This window comes from Callithrix jacchus, chromosome 8 (genome assembly GCF_049354715.1).
Source record: "Callithrix jacchus isolate 240 chromosome 8, calJac240_pri, whole genome shotgun sequence".
NCBI classification, from domain to species: Eukaryota; Metazoa; Chordata; class Mammalia; order Primates; family Cebidae; genus Callithrix; species Callithrix jacchus.
The window spans coordinates 98,333,524-98,355,499 of record NC_133509.1 but is presented as its reverse complement, the minus strand read 5'-3'; the positions used below and the strand labels follow the sequence as shown (position 1 = coordinate 98,355,499).

Sequence of the window (21,976 nt, the reverse complement as noted above, 5' to 3'; positions counted from 1 at the left end):
GTCCTCGCTTTCATTTAAGCATCAAATCCACTGAAGTGTACTTATTTTTTATGCATCTGTTTCTGCCATTAGACAATTCATTGAGGAATCAAGGATGTCTTATTCCTGTTTTCATATCTACTAGCACACCGGAGGTGCTCAATACATGTCCTTAAAGAAATGTGTGATTGACATGGGTAAGGCTGGGGAGAAGGCAGTCAGATGTGCTCAGAAAGCAGGCTGAGGCCTGATTTAAATAGCACAATGTGGAGATTTAAGCCTTGTCATGTAGGCAAAAAGGGAACAGGGAAGCTAGAAAGCCTTCTTGTTTTTTTTTTTAATGTTTTAAAAATGTTATTTAAAATAACAAAAATTAAGTGCTCTACACATTCAGAGAAATTTCTCTAGTAACAAATTATAGAAATGATCCCTGAAAAGACAGTCTAAATGTTTCTTGTTATTAATATTTTTTCCAAAGCAATACATGTTTAAATATTTTTTTTTTTGAGACAAAGTCTCACTCTGTCGCCAAGGCTGGAGAGCAATGGTGCGATCTCCACTCACTACAACCTCTGCCTCCCGGGTTGAAGCAATTCTCCCTCCCTCAGCCTCCTGAGTATCTAGGATTACAGGACCTGACCACTATACTGAGCTAATTTTTGTATTTTTAGTAGAGATGGGGTTTCACCATGTTAGCCAGACTGGTCTCGAACTCCTGACCTCAAGTAATACACCTGCATTGGCCTCCCAAAGTGCTGGGATTATAGGCATGAGCCACTACGCCCGGCCTGATTTAGTAATTTTATATATTGACTTCACATCATAGTAGCTGAGGACTTTGTTCCACCATGGCTCATGGTCTTGTTATTTTGGATGCCCTTTTCGGTTTTCTCTGCAGGCCTAGGATGCTGACATTTCACGTTATGTATCTTAGTGGGCACACAGCGGAGACTCATGTCCTTCTGTTCTTGGACATGTTCTTGTATTGTTTCTTTGACAAATGCATCTGTTTTTTTCTCTTCTTTCTGGATGTCATGCTAATTGAACCTCCTGAATTGATTCTTTAAAAAATTGTTTTTTCCTATTTTACATCTCTTTGCTTTCCATACTACTTTTTTTTTTTTCAGACAGGTTCTGGCTCTGTTGCCCAGGCTGGAGTACAGTGGCATGATCATAGCTCACTGCAAACTCAACTTCCTGGGCTCCAGGGATCTGCCCACCTTAGTATCCCAAAGTGCTAGGATTACACACCCAGCCTGTCCTCTATAAATCTACCAAAATCTCTTCTCTCATTTGCTTTGTCCTTCTGGGTATTTTTATTTGTTTTTTTCCTTTGAGACAGAGTCTTCCTCTGTTGCCCGGGCTGGAGAGCAGTGGCACCATCATGGCTCACTGCAGCCTTGACCTCCTGGGCTCAAGCAATCCTCCTTCTTCAGCCTCCTGAGTAGCTAGGACCATAGGCGTGTGCCCCATGACTAGCTGATTTTTTAATTTTTTGTAAAAATAGTGTCTCACCATGTTGCCAGGCTGGTCTCGAACTCCTTGGGCTCAAGTGATCTTCCCACATTGGCCTCCCAAAGTGTTAGGACCGTGCCTGGTCCTTCTGGGTTATTAGCCTTTTAAAAATTCAAAGCCAAGCTGGGCATGGTGTTGTGCACTTGTAGTCCCAGCTACAAAGGAGGCCCAGGCAGGTGGATGACAAGCCCAGGAAGGAGTTTGAGACCAGCCTAGACAATCTCAAAAAAAGGACAGGGGTGGAAAGGGAAGGGGAAGAGAGAAAAAAGAGAGAGAGAGGAAGGGGAGGGAGGGGACTGGAGGAAAGGGAAAGGGGAAGGGGAAGAGGAAGGAGAAAGGGAAGTGAAAGGGAAGGGAAAAGAAAGAGGGATGGAGGGAAGGAGGGCCGGAGGGAGGTAAGGACAGAGGGAGGGAGGGAAGAGAGGAAGGGAGGGAAGAAAGAAAGGGAGGAAGGAAGGAAGGAAGGCAGGTGGGCAAGCCTAGGTAACATGGCAAAATCCCATCTCTACTAAAAATATAAAAACTAGCTGGGTGTGGTGCTGCACACCTGTAGTTCCAGCTACTCAGGAGGTGAGGTGGGAAGATCCCGTAAGCCCCGAAGGTGGAAGGTGGAGTTTGCATGCACCACTGCACTCCTGCCTGGGTGACACAGTGAGACAGAGTTTCGCTCTTGTTACCCAGGCTGGAGTGCAATGGAGTGATCTCGGCTCACTGCAACCTCCGCCTCCTGGGTTCAGGCAATTCTCCTGCCTCAGTCTCCTGAGTAGCTGGGATTACAGGCATGCGCCATTACGCCCAGCTAATTTTTTGTATTTTTAGTAGAGACGGGGTTTCACCATGTTGACCAGGATGGTCTCAATCTCTTGACCTCGTGATCCACCCGCCTCAGCCTCCCAAAGTGCTGAGATTACAGGCTTGAGCCACCTCACCCAGCCAGAAAAGAAAATTTTTTATGGTCACATTAGAAAATGGGAGAAAAGGCTGGGTGTGGTAGCTCACGCCTGTAATTCCAACACTTCAGGAAGCTCAGGTGGGTGGATCACGAGGTCAGCAGCTGGAGACAAGCCTGGCCAACACCGTGAAACCCAGGTCACAGGGAATTTTTTAATAGAATGGAAGGCACTTGCGTGTTTGTAGGAAGCAGCTAGAGCTGAGGAGGAGGTTGACAATAAAATGAGGATCCAGATTGTTACAGTGAACTCCAAGTTTGTCTTCAAAGAATTAGTAGGACAAGCTCTCTTAAATTCACTACTTTAAAGTTTAATTTCCTCGTAATTCCAGTAAACAACCTCCACCGCTTATAATCAGGAGTTCACATCTGTTCCTCCCCACTGACCACCAGCTCCATCCTGACTCATCCAGTCACCTACCCCAGTCATTGTTCTGGTCACCTTCTTTGACCTAGGTCACCCCTGGCTACCTGCTCTGACCTGCCAGTAACATTCCTTCCCGCCAAAACACACCCTGCCACTCCAGCTTGGACCCCTGCTCTTTTTAAAACAGTCTTTCTGGATTCGTCTAGCTTGTGCAGTCTAACCCTAGCCTACAGGAGAATGACACAGCCGTAGGGACGACCCCTCACAAGTACCCCTTCCCCGCCTTGTCCAAGCATGTTGCCACCACTGCTCCATCCATGAGCCGCACTCTTCTATAGAAGTAAATTGCCTTGCTGAGAGGATTTATCTTCAAGTGCTATTTCTTTTGTGGCATTGAAATTTTACTTTTTTTTTTTTAACCACATACATTTTTACTTTTATTGTATGTACTTCGTGTTACACTCTACATTGTTCACTAGTCTGAGATGATACATGACATACATATTATAAAATACCCAAAACCTTTCAAGTTTTTGCTCATTAATTTCACCATGTGCTCAGAAATAATTTACATCCCTGGGCACAAATTTCATTTCTTCCTTCATCATAACCACAATATGAAACAATTATTAGTAAATAAGTATTGCAAAAGATGCAAAAGAACACAAAAATGGAATGCAAGAGGAAAACAACCCATTTACATGGTAGTTTATAAACAAGCTAAGGCCTGAGAAATGAATTTTAGAACTAAACTCAATTTTTTCTATAAACCAATGTTATATTATCTTACCTACAAACCATGTATAAATACTTGTGAAATAGGCTTAGAATAAACTTATTTTGAATCACTCAGCACAGTTCAAAGACAACAAGCGAAGATCTTTTGTAGAGAAAAAGCTTTTTAAAAATTTTTTATTTTTTGCAGGGCTACCCCATAGGCTGTGCACCCTGAGTAGCTGAGAAAAGCCTTTTAAAATCCCAAGAGATGTCCTTCACACAAACTAAACCCTGATTTTGCATGTAATGGGCTGTTGATTTGGCTTAAGTTGATCACACACAGGACTTGCCGCCATAGTAAAGGGAAGACAAAGGCTAACAACAAAAGAAATCACAAATACAACAATACATTTCAATTGAGAGCAGGTACTGTTTATTAACTGACCGGCTTAGAAAAATAATCATGGGCGACACCTTAGTTTATTCTTCTAATAAGCCTGTTGATCTGGTCCTCCCTGTTGCCAGCATCTCCACCTTCTACAAAATGGGTGATCTTTTTCTTCATTTCACCCCGTGGAGAAGATGATTTAAAGGGCCACAAGAAGTTATTTGCTTCTTTGAAGCGTTTTCCAACAGTATAGATCTCATGAATCAGATCCTCCATGCAGATGATGCCATATTTTCCAAGAGATCGAGCAATCAGAGCATTATCTGTCAAAGCAATTCGCTTCTTTTTGATTTTGCCATAACCACGTTTGTAGATTAGTTCGTTTACTGACTTCAGATTTGGGTACCCCCATGCAATATATAGCTCTACAATCCTCAGCATGTTAACTGAAGCCTTGTTGAGCTTCACAAAGTTTCCATTGAAGATTTGACGAAGGCAAAAAAGCTGCAACACCTTTCGGACCTTTGGGCTCACACCATTGATACCTCCGATCCTGATGACAAACGCCAGTTTGGGTTCTGCAGGTACATAGAAGTTGCCAGCTTTCCTTGCCATCCTCACCATTCGAATTTCAGTTCTGTACATCTGCCTATATTCCTTGTGATAATGCTTCTCCTTTTCATAGATAAGCTTCCTCCTTGCTTTCGAAGCATTATTTGGGCAAACTTCTTTCTCAGGCACTTGATCTTCAGCTCTGCGAAATTCCTTCGCTTTTTCTTAAGGGTTTCTGGCACAGCAGGAACCTTCTTCTTCTTCTTCTTTTCTACACCCTCCATGGTTCCAGTTGGAAAGAGAGGCGAAATTTTACATATAACAATTCAATGGTTCCAGGCCTCAGAGGACATGTGATCAAGCTCATGGTGGTGGGGGGGGGTCAGCTTCACAAAGAAGAGTCCTTCTTTGTGAAGGACCTTTCCATACCTCTGTGCCCCTTCAAACACACCAGCCATACCTACGACCCACAAGGCTGTAGTCTTACCCTGGGACCTTTCTCACACCAATTCAATCTATAGGAATCAAATTGTAATGTATATCCTAAACTATGAATTATTTAGTCTAGAACAACAGGAAGGGAGGCTGCATCAGAAGATGCTAAGGTTAGCTTTAGCACTCCCAGCTGTAGTGTCCAGTGAAGTCTGTATTAGTCCATTTTCATACTGCTATGAAGAAATACGTGAGACTGGGTAATTTGTAAAGAAAAAGAGGTTTAATGGACTCATAGTTCCACATGGCTGGGGAGGCCTCACAATCATGGTGGAAGACAAGGAGAAGCAAAGGCATGTCTAACATGGTGGCAGGCAAGAGAGTGTGTGCAGGGGAGCTGTCCTTTATCAAATCATCAGATATCTGCCAGGTGCAGTGGCTCATGCCTATAATCCCAGTGCTTTGGGAGGCCAAGGCGGGTGGATCATGAAGTCAAGAGATCGAGATCATCCTGGTCAACATGGTGAAACCCCATCTCTACTAAAAATACAAAAATTAGCTGGGCATGGTGGTGTGCTCCTGTAGTCCCAGCTACTTGGGAGGCTGAGGCAGAAGAATTGTTTGAACCCAGGAGGCGGAGGTTGCGGTGAGCTGAGATCATGCTATTGCACTCCAGTCTGGGTAACAAGAGCGAAACTCCATCTCAAAAAAAAAAAACAAAAACAAACCATCAGATCTCATGAGACTTATTCACTATCACGAGAACAGCACAGGAAAAACCCACCCCATGATTCAATTACTTCCCACTGGCTCCCTGCCACAACACATGGGGATTATTGTAGCTATAATTCAAGATGAGATTTGGGTGAGGACACAGCCAAACCATATTAATCTCCATCAGTGTGGGGTAAACATATGTCTCCCATGCTCTCTGGTCACTCAGCAGCTAAGTGTTGTATCAAATATCCACATGTGTGCATGAGGGCGCACATATAGACACACACACATGATCTCCCAAAGACACTATGCTTCTTCTTTTTTTGTTTTTTTTTTGAGATAGAGTCTCGTTTTGTCGCCAGGTGCCAGGCATGATCTCTGCTCACTGCAACCTCCACCTCCTGGGTTTAAGCAACTCTCCTTCCTCAGCCTCCCGAGCAGCTGGGACTACAAAGGCATGCCACCATGCCCAGCTATTTTTTTTTTATATTTTAGTAGAGACGGGGTTTCACTGTGTTGGCCAGAATGGTCTTGATCTCTTGACCTCGTGATCCGCCCGCCTCAGCCTCCCCAAGTGCTGGGATTACAGGCGTGAGCCACCGCACCCGGCGACACTATGCTTCTTAGAATGAGTACAGTTACTCCATCATGCTCCACACTCTTAGCCTGCTTTATTATTCTTCACAGCATCAGGGCTGATTCTCAGCCAATATATTCTAGCATGACTATATAAATAGCTACAGTATTGCAATACCGTAATTCCATGCTGTTAAGTAAACAGCTGTTGCCCTTGACCCTAAGTACATCCCCCGCACTTGCTAACCCAGCATCTCCTAGACCTTCCCAAGATCCAGAAACTGAAAGTATAACAGTAGTCTCAAGAAGACTAAGGTTGACCTGTGTTCTAACTGGAGGTGAAATGGGCATAAGATGGGGAGTATATGGGAACACAGTAAAAAACTAAAGCTTCTGAACTAACACTTTATTGGGAAGTTCAATGTCAAGAAAGTTGGAGTGAGCAGGAAAGGGAAGTGAGGCAGGAAGGAAGACAGCAGATACAAGAGAGAACATGAGGAAGTGATACCAGGCTGGTTACACATGTTAAATATTTTGGATGTCCCACCCTGCAGAGTACTTATCACTGGCCGAAATTACCTTATATTCTTTTAAATATAAATAACAGATATTGTCTGTTTGCCCACAAGAAAATAAACTACATGAGGACAGGGATTTTGTTTAATGTTGTCTCTCCAGGACCCAGAATATACTGGCACATAATAGGTGATGAATAGTATCACTTGAATCAACTCATGTTAAAGATAAACATATATGTGTGTGTGTGTGTGTGTGTGTGTGTGTGTGTGTGTGTGACAGAGTCTTGCTGTCACCACGCACCAAGCTGGAGTGCAATGGCGCAATCTCGGCTCACTGCAACCTCTGCCTCCCGGGTTCAAGCAATTCTCCTGCCTCAGCCTCCTGAATAGCTGGAACTACAGGTGCGTGCCACGACACCCAGCTAATTTTTGTATATTTTTAGTAGCAACTGGGTTTCACCATGTTGGTCAGGATGGTCTCAATCTCTTGACCTCGTGATCTGTCCCCCTTGGCCTCCCAAAGTACTGGGATTACAGGCATGAGCCACCACGCCTGGCCAAGAAATATTTTTCTAAATAAAACACTTTTCATATACATTTCAGGTCACAGTAGATGTAGCACTTTGTTATTTTTGCAGAGTGGTTTCTGTTCCTCATTTTTAAATCTTCGAATTCCCTAATCACGCCCAGAGGCCTACTTGCATATAAGGAATGAGAACCATACGGATAGTTTCATGTTACAGAGTCTTCTGCCTTCAGGGCTATCATCTAATGCTCGAGGACCCAGAAAGTCTTTGAAATCCTTGCTTTTCCTGATCTTAGCTGATCAAATATGTAGTTAATGCATCTGTATGGGAAGAGGAAGAACTATCCTCTACCCTGAGCCATCTCCCAGGGGCTGAGGACAAAGGGTATAATTTATCCCACTTATACTAGGTACATATTTGTAATTTTGTTTTTTGAAAGAAAGTTTTCTTTTTTCACTGCAAGTTTTAAGTAGTCAAATAAGGTTTGTTTGTTTTAGAGACAGTTTCACTCCATTGCCCAGGCTGGAATGCAGAGGTGTAATCTTGCAATATCCCTTCAGTGCAGCCTCTGCCTCCCAGGCTCAAGTGATCATGCCTCAGTTTCCCCAGTAGCGGGGACTACAGGCAAGTGCCACCACATCCAGCTAGTTTTTTGTATTTTTTGTAGCGACAGGGTTTCACCATTTTGCCCAGGCTAGTCTCAAACTCCTGAGACCTCAAGTGATCCGACCACCCCAGCCTCTCAAAGAGCTGGGATTACAAGCGCGAGCTGCTCCGCACAGCCCAAATAAGTTTTTTTTTTTCCTTGAGACAGAGCCTTGCTCTGTTGCCCAAGCTGGAGTGCAGTGCTGTGATCTCGGCTCACTGCAGCCTCCGCCTCCGAGTTGAAGTGATTCTCCTTCCTCAGCCTTCCAAGTAGCTGGTACTATAGGTATGCACCACCATGCCTGGCTGATTTTTGTCTTCGTAGTAGACGTGGCGTTTCCCCATGTTGGCCAGGCTGGTCTAGAACTCCGGACCTCAGGTGATCCGCCTACCTTGGCCTCCCAAATTACTGGGATTACAGGCGTGAGCCACTGCACCTGGCCAAGTTTTTTATGTATACTTTTTCTTTTTTAGACGGAGTCTTGCTGTTGTTGCCTAGGCTGGAGTTCAATGGCGTGATCTTGGCTCACTGCAACCTCCACCTACCAGGTTCAAGCAACTTTCCTGCTTCAGCCTCCTAAGTAGCTGAGATTACAGGCATGAACCACCATGCCCAGCTCATTTTATGTTTTTACTATGGACAGGGGTTTCTCCATATTGGTCAGGCTGGTCTCAAACTTCCAACCTCAGTTGATCCACCTGCCTCGGCCTCTCAAAGTGTTGGGATTACAGGCATGAGCCACCACGCCCAGCATATGTATATTTTAATGTAGGAAAAGATCTGTGGGAAAAAATTATTATATGCTACAAGTTTAAGTGAGAAATGAATACCAAAAGTAGTAAATTTTGAATTACAAACCAACAACTATCACGTATCAACTTTTGATATTTAAATTCAAAGGTAGGAAAATGTTAATTAGGTGAATATATTCATGACTGAGACTATAATCTACTTAATGTTCCCTTTACCTCTCGAACCCAGTAGTAAATTTCACTTCATTAGCCTCATAGCAATCATCTGTAATCATCTGATTACAAACATACTCAAGCTGCAGGCTTTCACTGTGACTCTGTATTTTATATTCTTCAGCATCAAAACATATTTTTAAAAATGGGAGAAAACAGGGCTTTGTTGTAATGTGATATCATGACTGCATAGCTAATAAGTTCCTAGCAATCATCAGATCCATCTTTATAATGCTTGGCTCATCTTAGGATATCGTGTTCTCTAGCAAAAAATGTTAACCTAATGCTTAGAAAATTAGATCCAACTCTTTTTTTATTTTGAGGCAGAGTTTTGCTCTTTCACCCAGGCTGGAGTGAAGTGGTGCAATCTCAGCTCACTGCAACTTGGGCCCCCAGGGTTCCAGCAATTCTCCTGCCTCAGCCTCCCAAGTAGCTGGGGTTATAGGTGCATTCCACCATGCCTGGCAAATTTTTGTATTATTTTAGTAGAGACGGGGGTTTCACTACGTGGGCCAGGCTGGTCTTGATCTCTTGACTTCATGAATCACCTGCCTCGGCCTCCCAAAGTGCTGGGATTGCAGGTGTAAGCCACTGTACCCAGCCTATAGTTTTAATCTATTTCATTTATACTTTCTTAATTCTACTTCCTGGCTAGTATACATTCCTAATCCTAGCATTAATTTTTCTTTTCTTCAAGGATCATTTCCAACAATTAATGGGCTCAGCAAACACATCCTTGTTTGGGCTGTATGCAGTAGCACACGCCTGTAATCCCAGCACTTTGGGAGGACAAGGATGGGTGGGGGAATGATTACTTGAGGTCAGGAGTTTGAGCAGCCTGGCCAACATGGTGAAACCCCATCTCTACTAACAATACAAAATTTAGCTGAGCAAGGTGGCAGGCCCCTGTAATGCCAGCTACTTGGAGTCTGAGGTAGGAAAATAGCTTAAACCTGGGAGGCAGAGGTTGCAGGGAGCCGAGATAGTGCCACGGCACTCCAGCCTGGGCAACAAAGGGAGACTCCATCTCAAATAAAACAACAAAGGTTGGGCATGGTAGCCCCTCCCCTAACCTAGCACTTTGGGAGGCAGAGGCAGGCAGATTACATGAGGTCAGGAGTTCAAGACCAGCCTGACCAATATGAAGAAACCCCATGTCTACTAAAAATACAAAAGTTAGCTGGGCATGGTGGCATGCGCCTGTAATCCCAGCTACTCGGGAAGCTGAGACAGGAGCATTGCTTGAACCCAGGAGGTGGAGGTTGTGGTGAGCCAAGATCGCGCCATTGCACTCCAGCCTGGGCAACAAGAGTGAAACTCCATCTCAAAAACAAACACAAACAAACAAACAGACAAAACAAAAACTTATCCTTTGTTGTCATCCTTCCTGTAATCTCACAAAGTAAGGGGTATAGGTAGAGGAAGGGTTGAAACTTCAACTAATAATTCCTGAATGCCTACCCTGTGCCATCTTATTTTTATTGTTACTTAATTTTCATAAAATCCCCGAACAGGAGATATTGTCACTTGATGAGCAATCTGGAGTTTAGAGGAAAATAAAGTAACGTGTTCAACATCACTTATCTAGCTTTGAGTACTAGTGCTTATTAAAGCATCTGCTTTGGGCCTGCAGTGATGGCTCATACCTGTAATTCCAGCGTTTTGGGAGGCCCAGGTGGGACGATCGCTTGAGGTCAGGAGTTTGAGACCAACCTGAGCAACATAGTGAGACCTCGTCTCTATTAAAAAAAAACATTTTTAGTAAAAAAAAGTGTTGTTTTCTATGCAGTAAAGAAAAAAAAAAAAGAGAAAAAAAAGTGTTCGCTGGGGGTGGTGGCTCACGCCTGTAATCCCAGCACTTTGGGAGGCCAAGGCTGGCGGATCATGAGGTCAGGAATTCGAGACCAGCCTGACCAACATGGTGAAAACCCCATCTCTACTAAAAATACAAAAATTAGCCTGGCGTGGTGGCGTGTGCCTGTAATCCCAGCTACTCGGGAGGCTGAGGCAGAAGAATTGCTTGAGTCCAGGCGATGGAGGCTGCAGTGAGCCAAGACTGCACCACTGCACTCCAGCCTGGGTGACAGAGGAAGACTGTCTCAAAAAAAAAAAAAAAAAGTGTTCATGATACTATTTTTTCTACCTTTTCCACACTAAAAAAGATTGCAGGGCTGGGCGCGGTGGCTCAAGCCTGTAATCCCGGCACTTTGGGAGGCCGAGGCAGGTGGATCACTAGGTCAAGAGATCGAGATCATCCTGGTCAACATGGTGAAACCCCGTCTCTACTAAAAATACAAAAAATTAGCCGGGCATGGTGGCGCGTGCCTGTAGTCCCAGCTACTCGGGAGGCTGGGGCAGGAGAATTGTTTGAACTCAGGAAGTGGAGGTTGCGGTGAGCCGAGATCACGCCATTGCACTCCAGCCTGGGTAACAAGAGCGAAACTCCGTCTCAAAAAAAAAAAAAGATTGCAAAAGTAGCCTGAGAAACAGAATTAGAATAAAATAGGTGCAAAGGGAGAGCAGAAAAAAAGAAAGTGTAACTGGTTGTATTCAGCTTAGCAATGACTTTTTCAGCTCTTCATTTATGTACATTTAGAACCAATCTTGTAGCACATGCTCCAAATCAACTACACATGAATTGGCAAATAGGTACTTTAAAATCTTTTTTTTTTTTCCTGAGACAGAGTCTTGCTCTGTCTCGCAGGCTGGAGTGCAGTGGCTCAATCTCAGCTCACTGCATCCTCTGCTCATTGCAACATCTGCCTCCTGGGTTCAAGGGATTCTCATGCCTCAGCCTCCCAAGTGACTGGGACTATAGGCATATGCCACCATGCCCAGCTAATTTTTGTATTTTTTGTGGAGACTGGTTTTCACCATGCTGGCCAGGCTGAAAAACTCCTGACCTCAAGGTGTTGGGATTAAAGGTGTGAGCCACTGTGCCAAGCGTAAAATCTTACTTAAGAAAGAAGTGAACTTGTTTTCAAGAATTAGGATCCCAAGCTGCTCCTTTTGGCCCTAACCATACTCTCTGTTTAAGAACAAAGTATCGGGGCCAGGCGGGTGACTAACACCTATAATCCCAGCTACTTGGGAGGCTGAAGCAAGAGAATTGCTTGAAGCCAGGAGGCAGAGATTGCGGTAAGCCAGGATCACACCGTTGCACTCCAGCCTGGGCAACAAGAAGAAATCTCTGTCTCATAAATAAATAAATAAATATAACAAAGAATTGGCTGGGCGCAGTGGCTCGCACCTGTAATCCCAGCACTTTGGGAGGCCAAGACGGGCGGATCACCTGAGGTTGGCAGTTCAGGACCAGCCAGACCAACATGGAGAAACTGCATGTCTACTAAAAATACAAAATTAGCAGGGCATGATGGACGCACACCTGTAATCCCAGCTACTTAGGAGGCTGAGGAAGGAGACTCAGTTGAATCTGGGAGGTGGAGGTTGCAGTGAGCGGAGATCACACCATTGCACTCCAGCCTGGGCAACAAGTGTGAAACTCCGTCTCAAAAAAAAAAAAAAAAAAAAGAGAGAGATAGATCAAGACCATCCTGGCTAACAGGGTGAAACCCCTTCTCTACAAAAATACAAAAATTAGGCGCCCTTAGTCCTAGCTACTTGGGAGGCTGAGGCAGGAGAATCACTTGAACCTGGAGGGCAGAGGTTGCATAAAGCGGCAAGATTGCATCACTGCATTCCAGCCTGGCGACAGAGTGAGACTCCGTTTCAAAAGAAAATAAAAAACAAATAAATAAAGTATCAGGCTGGGTGCAGTGGCTCATGCCTGTAATCCAGCACTTTGGGAGGCTGAGATGGGCAGATCACATGAGGTTGGGAGTTTGAGACCAGCCTGACCAACATGGAGAAACCCCCGTCTCTACTAAAAATGCAAAATTAGCCAGGTGTGTTGGTGGCTCATGCCTGTAATCCCAGCTACTCAGGAGGCTGAGGCAGGAGAATGGCTTGAACCTGAGAGGCAGAGGTTACAGTGAGCAGAGACTGCACCACTGCACTCCAACCTGGGCAACAAGAGTGAACCTGTCTCAAAAACAAAACAAAAACCAACCAGAAATAAAGTATCAAGACCATACTTTCAGGGATCATTCTATAGTTCACTCATTACTAGAGAAGTTGTTCTGAACATGTAGGGGCAAGGGAAACCACGCTGAGGAGGCACAGTATTCTCTTCTGAGCTTGAAGCCAGCTCTTCTTGCTTCGCTGCACCTGCCATTTGCCATTGATGATCATTCTAACCTCAGGTGATCTGCCCACCGCTGCCTCCTAATGTGCTGGGATTATAGGCATGAGCCACCGCATCCAGCCTCTAATTCTTAAATAGAAGACCCAGACACTGTTTGTCAAATAGTGTGGCCTTCTTTTTTTCTTTAACTCCATTTAGTGTAGCTAGTTTACTATCTGTTCACTCTTTTAATTTGAAAGTGCAGGAAAAAAGAAGAAAAAAGAAAAAAAAAGAAAAGAGTGGCATGAAGAGAACATACAGCTTGAATCAATCAATTCAGTACTTTCAGCAGCTCTGTGAAAAGGTTTTCCAGAGGTGGGTGGGATTTTTGATTAACATAATTATCGGTTTCAGTGCTAGCCCTGCCTCTTCACCAACTTTCATCTTTCTAAACTAAAAAGGGTAATGGTAAAGTGCATCTTAAAACTGAAGGATTTAAACAGCACCACCTCTTATCTTTAGAAGAGCAGTTTGGCACAGGGACTTGTATAAACCAGCTGGCACCTGTCACAGGATGTTCTCGCCACCACCCACCCTCTGGTTTCAGCGGCAGTCTTGTTGACATTTTCAGAAACTATAGAGCTGGTGGCTTCCAGGAAGTACTCCTTACATAGCAGAGGCATGCATGCCTAGGAATGGCCCTTACATGTATTGGGAAATCTTCGAGAGAACCTGGGATTCCAGATTTGGGCAAAGGAATATGGTACTTAAGATTGGAGCAAAAGACTTCAAAAAGAGAGTAATAGGCTGGGAGCGGTGGCTCACATCTGTAATCCCAACACTTCGGAGGCCGAGGTGGGCGGATCATGAGGTCAGAAGTTTGAGACCAGCCTGGCCAATATGTGAAACCCCATCTCTACTAAAAAATACAAAAATTAGCGGGGCATGGTGGCACATGCCTGTAGTCCCAGCTACTCGTGAGACTGAGGCAGGTGAATCCCTAGAACCTGGGAGGCAGAGGTTGCAGTGAGCCAAGATCACTGCACTCCAGCCTGGGCGACAGAGCAAAACTCCATCTCAAAACAACAACAACAACAACAACAACAAAAAACAAAAAAAGAGTATTAGGTCAGGGTCTTAAGGACTAGCCAGTGGAATGAGGCAGAAAGTTAGAGAGCCAGACTGGAATGGAGTGTGAGGGTGAGACAGCCAGGCTGGAATGGAGTGTGAGGTTAGGGCTGTTCCTTTTAAATGTATTTTAACAGAGGTGAGTCTCTAGTGAGCCAAGATTGTGACACTGCATTCCAGCCTGAGCTATGGAACAAGAACCTGTCACAACCACCACCACCAAATATAAAGGAGGGGAGGAAAACAGGATTAATCTGCATATCTTGTATGCTTATTCTGATCTACTCCCACAAATATAAGACTGTCAACCTAAAGAAATTGAGGCAAAAATTAATATAAGTAGAGTTTATTTGGGCCAAATTTGAGGACTGCAACTTGGAAGACACAGATTCAAGTTGCTCAAATATATACTCTGATTAGCAGCATATATTCAGGTAGATTTTAAACAGTGGGAAAAAAAAGGGAGGCAGTTCTTATATTGATTCATTAAAATAACATAAGCTATTGACTGGTAATCACTGTTCTTTGTAGCACAAATTCCAGGAATGTGAAGATAATGGGTGAGGGTCCTACTCTGCAACTTTAACATTTCAGGGATAATTTATCAGCTAGTCTGGCAACTACAGGGAAAGAAAGAATCAAATGTCTTTATCATATATATGTGGTATATGTAGATAGATAAAAATACACATTGCTGTGTTAAGCCTCGCTGTGCTAGGCTGGAGTACAGTGATGCAATCTTGGCTCACTGCAACCTCTGCCTCCTGGGTTCAAGCGGATTCTCCTACCTCAGTCACCCAAGTAGCTGGGATTATAGGCATGCACCACTACACCTGGCTAAGTTTTGTATTTTTAGTAGAGACAGGGGTTTTCTCCATGTTGGTCAGGCTGGTCTCAGAACACCTGGCCTCAAGTGGTTCGCCTGCCTCAGCCTCCCAAAGCGCTGGGATCACAGGTGTGAGCCACCATGCCCAGACAGAATAAAATATCTTTAAATAGTTACCCTGAGTGTTAAAACTGCCTTTGCAAAATTACAACTGAGTAAATGATAACTGAGGAAATTATGACAGTGAAGGAAATCAGACCTAACCCACTCCATCTTGTTTCTAACTTTTAAGCTGTTTTTGTTCATTCCTGCATGTAGGTCAAACTAACTTTGGGAAGGAATTCAGTTCTTGGTTTGACTCTGAAACAAAACTGAAGACATGGCTGGGCGTGGTGGTTCATGCCTATAATCCCATGGAAAGATGAGGCAGGCGGATTACTTGAGGTCAGGAGTTTTAGACCAGATTGGCCAACATGGTGAAACCCTGTCTCTACTAAAAATACAAAAATTATCTGGGCATGGTGGTAGGCACCTGAATGTCAGCTGCTTGGGAGGCTGAGGCATGAGAATCACCTGAACCCAGGGGGTGGACATTGCAGTGAGCCGAGATCGCACCACTGCATTCCAGCCTGAGTGACAGAGCAAGACTCTGTCCCAAAAAGAAAAACAAACAAACTGATAACAGCCCTTTCTTGAAAAGACCCCCTTCTTTCCTTCTTGTCTGGGGACAAGTTGGCCTTTGCAGGACTGAAAAATTAGCTACAAGATTAGAAATTACAGTTTATGGGTCATGCAACCTCTGGCTTCTCTGAACCTCTTTAAATTGCTCCTGGGAATAACATCACTTTTATAAAACCTAAGATCAGTGCTTGAGATATTTTGTAGACCCTGCACTCAGTGGGTCAACTGGCAGCACCCAGATCCAGACTGGTAATCTGGGTCAACCAGTTCTACCATCCCACCCAAGAACAAAAGACAGCAAGAAAAACTCACTTTGACCCCCTAGGCTCCATCTCCAATCTGACCAATTAGCACTTCCCACTTCCCAAGCTCCTAGCTGTCAAATTCTCATCACCCAGTGCTCAGGGATACTGATTTGAGTAATGATACTGCAGTCTCCTGCACAGCCGGCTCTATGTGAATTACTCTTTCTCCATGCAATTCCCATCTTGATAAATCAGCTCCATCTAGGCAGCGGGCAAGGTGAATCCACTGGGCAGTTACAGTGTGCATTGATGAGGCAGGGGATGTCTCAAAGTCATGTCTCTCTAAGCCTGACAAGTTTTGCATACTTTACATAGCTTAAAGCTGCTCTGAGCTGCTTTTCCTTCTTCTTTTTTTTTTTTTTTTTTCTTGAGATGGAGTCTCACTCTGTCGCCCAGGATGGAGTGCTGTGATCATAACTCACTGCAGCCTTGAACTCCTGGGCTCAGGCAATCCTTCTGCCTCAGCCTCCCAAAGTGCTGGGATTACAGGCATGAGCAACCACATCCAGCCAAAAGTACGCTTTAGAGTACAGCTTCAGCTCATGCCTGAGTTCCAGCCTGCCTTTCCTGATGGCCTGCTCTACCAATTTCAGACTTAACTAGGGAGCTGCCACAACTGTATGTCAATCCGTTGCCAAAAAACCCTTAATATATGCCTCCTTTTGATTTTATATTTCTGATGAAGCCTTGATACAGTGACTGAGCATGAGAACTTGCAAGTAGTATGAGATACAATTTGTTTTTGTTTTGCAGTGGGGTCTTGCTATGTTGCTCAGGTTAGCCTTGAACTTCTGGGCTCAAGCAATCCTCGTTTCAGCTTCCCAAGTAGCTGGCTTTACAGGGGTGCACCACTGTATCCAGCTCATTTTAAATTATTAGTTATTTAAGTACTGTGTATAATTTGGACTTCATGTCATATTTTAACAATATATGTGAGTGTATGTGTGGGTATACATAATTTTTAATGCTGTTTAAAACAAGTTCTTTACATTTTTTTCATGGTAGTATCAACCTAAAAGGAAGAAGCTGAGGCAAAAGTAACTTTTGAGGGGGCTAAGATTGAGGACTGCATTTCAGGACACTCCCAAATTGCCTTGAGTGCTCCAGAGAACAAAACAGAGGCGCAAGTTTTTGAAGAAAATATGATGAATCAGGAGAAGGGACGATTACAGAACTTGTTCATTAGGAATTCTCATTGGTTTACAGAAACAACATTGGCAAGTGATTGGCTATACACTGCTGAACTACAGGATGCATTGAATTCTATGGCTACTTAGCGTCAGTCTGGAGACTATATAACAAATGGCTCCAAGAGTAATTATTTAGTTCAATGGAGAGTGAGACAAGAATGCTGGTACATTTTAAATGCCTCCCTGGGCCTGAGAGGCTTGCATTCCTCAGATAAAAAGTTTTTCCCTGGGCTGGGAGGACTTTGGGAGGCCGAGGTGGGTGGATCACCGAGGTCAGGAGTTTGAGACCAGCCTGGCCAATATGGTGAAACCCCTGTCTCTACTAATAATACAAAAATTAGCCAGTGTTGTGGCATACGCCTGTAGTCCCAGCTACTTGGGAGGCTGAGGCAGGAGAATCGCTTGAACACAGGAGGCGGAGGTTGCAGTGAGCTGAGATCATGCCACTGCACTCCAGCCTGGGTGACAGAGTAACATTCTGTCTCAAAAAATAAAAAAGTTTGTTTTTTATAAGCAGCTCTTAAGTGACAAAGAACAGCATTCAGCCTATTTTTTTTTCTATTTTGGATCTAAAAACTCAAGTTCTCCTTCGTATCAGCAATACATTCTGCAAACCAGAGTATCTGAGACAAGCCTCATCAATTTAGGAGGTTTATTTTGCCAAGGTTAAGGACGTGCCCATGACACAGCCTCAGGAGGTCCTGAGGACCTGTGCCAGGGTGGTCGGGGCACAGTTTCATTTTACACATTTTAGGGAGACACAAGACATCAATTTATATATGTAGGCTGTACATTGGTTTAGTCTGGAAAGGCAGAATAACTTGAAGTAAGGAGGAAGTCCACAAGGAACTTCCTTGCGGCAAATTGTGAATGAAGGAGTGAAGGAAGGAAGTAGCTTTTTTTTTAATCGTTGTAACTATCTCATTGAGGAACAGAATGGGAGGCACGTTTGCCCTACATGGTTCCAAGCTTGACTTTTCCTTTTGGCTTCGTGATTTTGGGGTCCTGGAGATTATTTTCTTTTCATAATTCTAAACACCTGAACTAACTGGCCAATACAATTCTTTCATATCAGATACTAATTAAAACATTTGTTTTTTCCTTTGACTTCTCTCCCGACAAGATCTTTAAACTGCAGTTGTCACGTCCTAAATCACTGACCCCCAAATATGCTTTTGATCACATACTTCTCAAAAGAATTTTACCATTTGCTTCAATACATATATATTTTATATATACATAGAAAAAATCGCCAGGCTTGGTGGCTCACGCCTGTAATCTCAGCACGTTGGGAGGCCGAGCTGGAAGGATCCATTTGAGGCCAGGAGTTTGAGACCAGACTGGCCAACATAGTGAGACTCCCTCTTCTATTCAAAAAAAAGGGCCGGGTGTGGTGGCTCACGCCTGTAAGTAATACCAGCACGTTGGGAGGCTGAGGTGGGTGGATTACCACCTAACCAACATGGAGAAACCCTGTCTCATACTAAAAATACAAAACTGTTTTAATAAAGGCTGAAAATAGACATTATAATAAAGTTTTTAATAATATACAATGTGTATTGCTCCTGATGTTGGTCTCACTTGACATTTTAGGCATAGCCCTATTTTCCTGTCAAGGCAGCAGCCAGTTCTGAACGCTTGATTCATGTAAGCAGCTGCTACCCATGCCATCATAGTATACATAAAATTGCTAAATGTAGGATTCAAATACTCTTAAAGGGACACTAATATGCAAATCAGGCTGTTTTGTTGTAACAGCGAAAGGTTTAGAAACAAATAATTTTAGTATCCACTTAGTACACTAATCATGAACACACATCATAGAGCCAGGCACAGTAGTAAATTGTTATAAACACTAACATTGATCGTTTACGAACATATATGAAGTCTTTACACATTTCTTAAATGTTCTTTGCCTTTAGTGTTGGTGATAAATGAAAGGATAAAAAGTCCAACGGAACACATCAAAACCACAATAAATGTCAACGGGTGTTATTAACAATAAAGAAGAACTCAGAAGTAAAAACTACATTTAAAGCTACGGGACTCCAAAGTCCCGGACTCCAAATACCAGAGTTCCTTAAAGCCGAGGCGGAGCTACCTTCAAACTGATAGTTTTTTTACCCAATGACAGCCAGACAACTCCTAAACTACATTCGGCCCGGCTTGAAGGGCTGGTTTCTTCACGTGCAAACACCAACGTATTACGTAGACTTTCTGAACACGAGTGATAGTTTCAGGGCCTGGGTATAACTACCAAATTATTTCTCCCCGCATCCGTCTCCTAGTCACCTTAATAACTCTCTACTCAACTCTGACTCGGTGGAAACTCGAGCGTCTAAATGCTGAAACTGACGGACCACATTATTAGCGGAACGTATCCAGTTCGTCGGGAAGAAGGAGGAATCCGCTTTATTCTTGCCGTTTATTGGCCACACATTACACCAATGGTGCCGTGAAACTTCCGCTAACGTAACGTATGGCGTAGTGGTGTGCGCGCTGTACGTATGCTGGGACTATGAAGGCGCAGGCGTTCTGCTCTCGTCCAATCGGGCGCTAGCAAGAATTTCCCGGGCCTCTAGGCCCGACGCCTTTCGCCTTGCGTTGCGGCCCGCCTCTCTGTAGCCGACCAATCCTCTTCATGTTCTTGTGCGCATTATCCAATCAGAGAGGTCGAGGTGGGTTTCCGGTCGACCGCTCTACGCCCCTGCGCAGCTTGCGTTTTCTCCGGTACGGTTTGGGGGCTGGCTGCTAAGGTATCTGTTGCTGGGCTGGGCTGGGCGGGGTACCCAGGATGGGCAACCCTCTCGACGAGCGGCAACTCTGTGGTTGAGTTTAGAAAGCTGGAGTCTCTGGCCATGTATCGCGGGCGCGGCGGAGGGAAGTGGGAGGTTGTGGTTGGAGCGAGCACGTGTTGGGGGGTCTCGCTCTGCGGTCGGAGACCCCAGGTCAAACCTGTGCTGGCGCTGGCCCAAGAGCATTTTGCAGGTCAGGCTGCTGTTGGTGGCGGCGGCCGCAGCACTTCATCTGGGGCGTTTTTCGGTATAACCCAAACGCCCTTGCTTATTTTCAGGGAAGGACCTGTTTCCTCCTCCTGTCCCCTCCCGCGGATACTTTCCCCACCACCGTCTGGATTTAGTATAATATTTTGGTAGGCCAGAAAGCAGCTTTTCACTTGGGAAGAGACGTCCTATAGTATGGGATGTGGTATGATACCAGCTACTAGTCTATTACTAATCATTTAAACCACATTGTCGTTTAAAGAGGTAGGTACTGTGAGTGTTCTCATTTTCACGGGAAGAAGCAGTTACTTATTGTCGGTCTCTGACAAATTGTGGCATTCAGCTTCCATGGACGTAAAATTAAAAGGTGGTGTATAACTTGTAAAATGTTGCTTCTGTTTTCTTTACTAACTGAGAATTACTTAAGTCAATAAAAGGCCGGGCGCGGTGGCTCACGCCTGTAATCCCCGCACTTAGAGAGGCCGAGGCGGACGGATCCCGAGGTCAGGAGTTTGCGAATAGCCCGGTCAACATGGTGAAACCCCATCTCTAACTCAAAATAGAAAAATTAGCCGGGTGTGGTGGCAGGAGCCTGTAATCCCACTTACTGGGGAGGCTGAGGCTGGAGAATCCCTTGAACCCGGGAGGCAGAGGTTGCAGTGAGCCGAGATCGCACCACCACTGCACTCCAGCCTGGGTGACAGAGCGAAGCTCCGTCCCCCACCCCTACCTCCCGAAAAATAAGTCAATAAAACACACCGAAAAGTGAATTAATTGATTGTTACCAAGGTAAAATGATCTAGAGGAAAGACATCACAGCTGCCCGTTATTGACCTTTGACTGGACAAGTCAGCCTCAGCTTCTTCACCAGTATGATTGAAATCAATACCAAACTTGACTACTTAGAGTTCTGAGGATCAAATGATTCAATGGATATAAAATGTTACTGATGAAAACCACATGTGACTTTATGCTTTTCACATTCTTTCCTTTGGAGCTTGGACTGCCACTGGAACCTATGGCAGAATAAAACAGTGGTAACTTGCAGTCAAGTACCATTTAAGTGAGAAATACCTCTTTGGTATTTTTTGTTTGTTTTGTTTTTTAGTGAGATAAGAGTCTTGCTCTGGCGCCCAGGCTGGAGTGCAGTGGCTCAGTCTTTGCTCACTGCAACCTCTGCCTCTTGGGTTCAAGCGATTCTTCTGCCTCAGCCTCCTGAGTAGCTGGGACTACAGGCGCACGCCGTCATGCTCAGCTAAGTTTTGTGTTTTTAGTAGAGATGGGGATTCACCGTATTAGCCAGGCTGGTCTCGAACTGCTGACCTCGTGATCCACCTGCCTTGGCCTCCCAGAATACTGGGATTACAGGTGTGAGACACCGTGCCCGGCTGATAAATACCTCTTAAACCTCTAAGGACTGCTTATCTCCTTGCTCAGTATTCAGGAAAGTATTCCCTGTGTGTGCAGAAATGTTACTTACCTGGTTTGTATTCTTACCTTGGACTGCTTTAGCTATTGTAAAGCAAAAGTTTTCTTTTCTCTCACTTTGTGTCATGATCCATGCAGGGTGTTTTTCCAGGTGGCACAGTCTCAGGTCACTAGAGTTTCGAACTCAAGTGGTCCTCCTGCCTCAGCCTCCCAAGTGGCAGGGATTACATGCATGAGCCACTGTGACAGGCCCATGCTGTTTTTGGGTTGTATTTTTGTACTAACCTAAAGTCATGACTGCTTTTTCTGCAACTGGACGCTATTAGCTGCACATAGGACTGAAGATAGTACTGCTTTTTTGCTTTTTCCCTACGTGCTTTAAAGA

At 44.4% G+C, this 21,976-nt stretch overlaps 1 protein-coding gene, 1 long non-coding RNA gene and 2 pseudogenes across 13 annotated transcripts in view; 2 read left to right on the top strand and 2 right to left on the bottom strand.

The window, feature by feature from the left end:
• The window catches only part of LOC128928822 (uncharacterized), a 33,023-nt gene extending 13,381 nt beyond the window's left edge, over window positions 1-19,642 (bottom strand). The window contains exons 1-2 of the long non-coding RNA XR_008474431.2: window positions 19,475-19,642; window positions 10,495-10,587 (exon numbers count right to left, since the gene is read on the bottom strand). This is a non-coding gene — a long non-coding RNA (uncharacterized LOC128928822). The remainder of the gene's footprint in view (window positions 1-10,494; window positions 10,588-19,474) is intronic.
• Window positions 3,874-4,877, bottom strand: LOC100414554 (large ribosomal subunit protein uL30 pseudogene; annotated as a pseudogene).
• LOC118145190 (small nucleolar RNA U3) lies at window positions 12,933-13,159 on the top strand (annotated as a pseudogene).
• Window positions 19,643-19,841: 199 nt separating the features above from the next.
• WDR89 (WD repeat domain 89) overlaps window positions 19,842-21,976 on the top strand; it is a 56,065-nt gene continuing 53,930 nt past the window's right edge. For 6 of the 12 annotated variants that reach the window (XM_078335091.1, XM_078335089.1, XM_078335087.1 and 3 more), the window contains exon 1: window positions 19,873-19,917. The gene's annotated coding sequence lies outside the window, so the exon portion shown is untranslated. Of the gene's footprint in view, window positions 20,428-21,976 lie in introns of all 12 variants that reach the window. The other 6 variants (XM_017977150.4, XM_078335086.1, XM_035260691.2 and 3 more) reach the window with 2 other exon arrangements.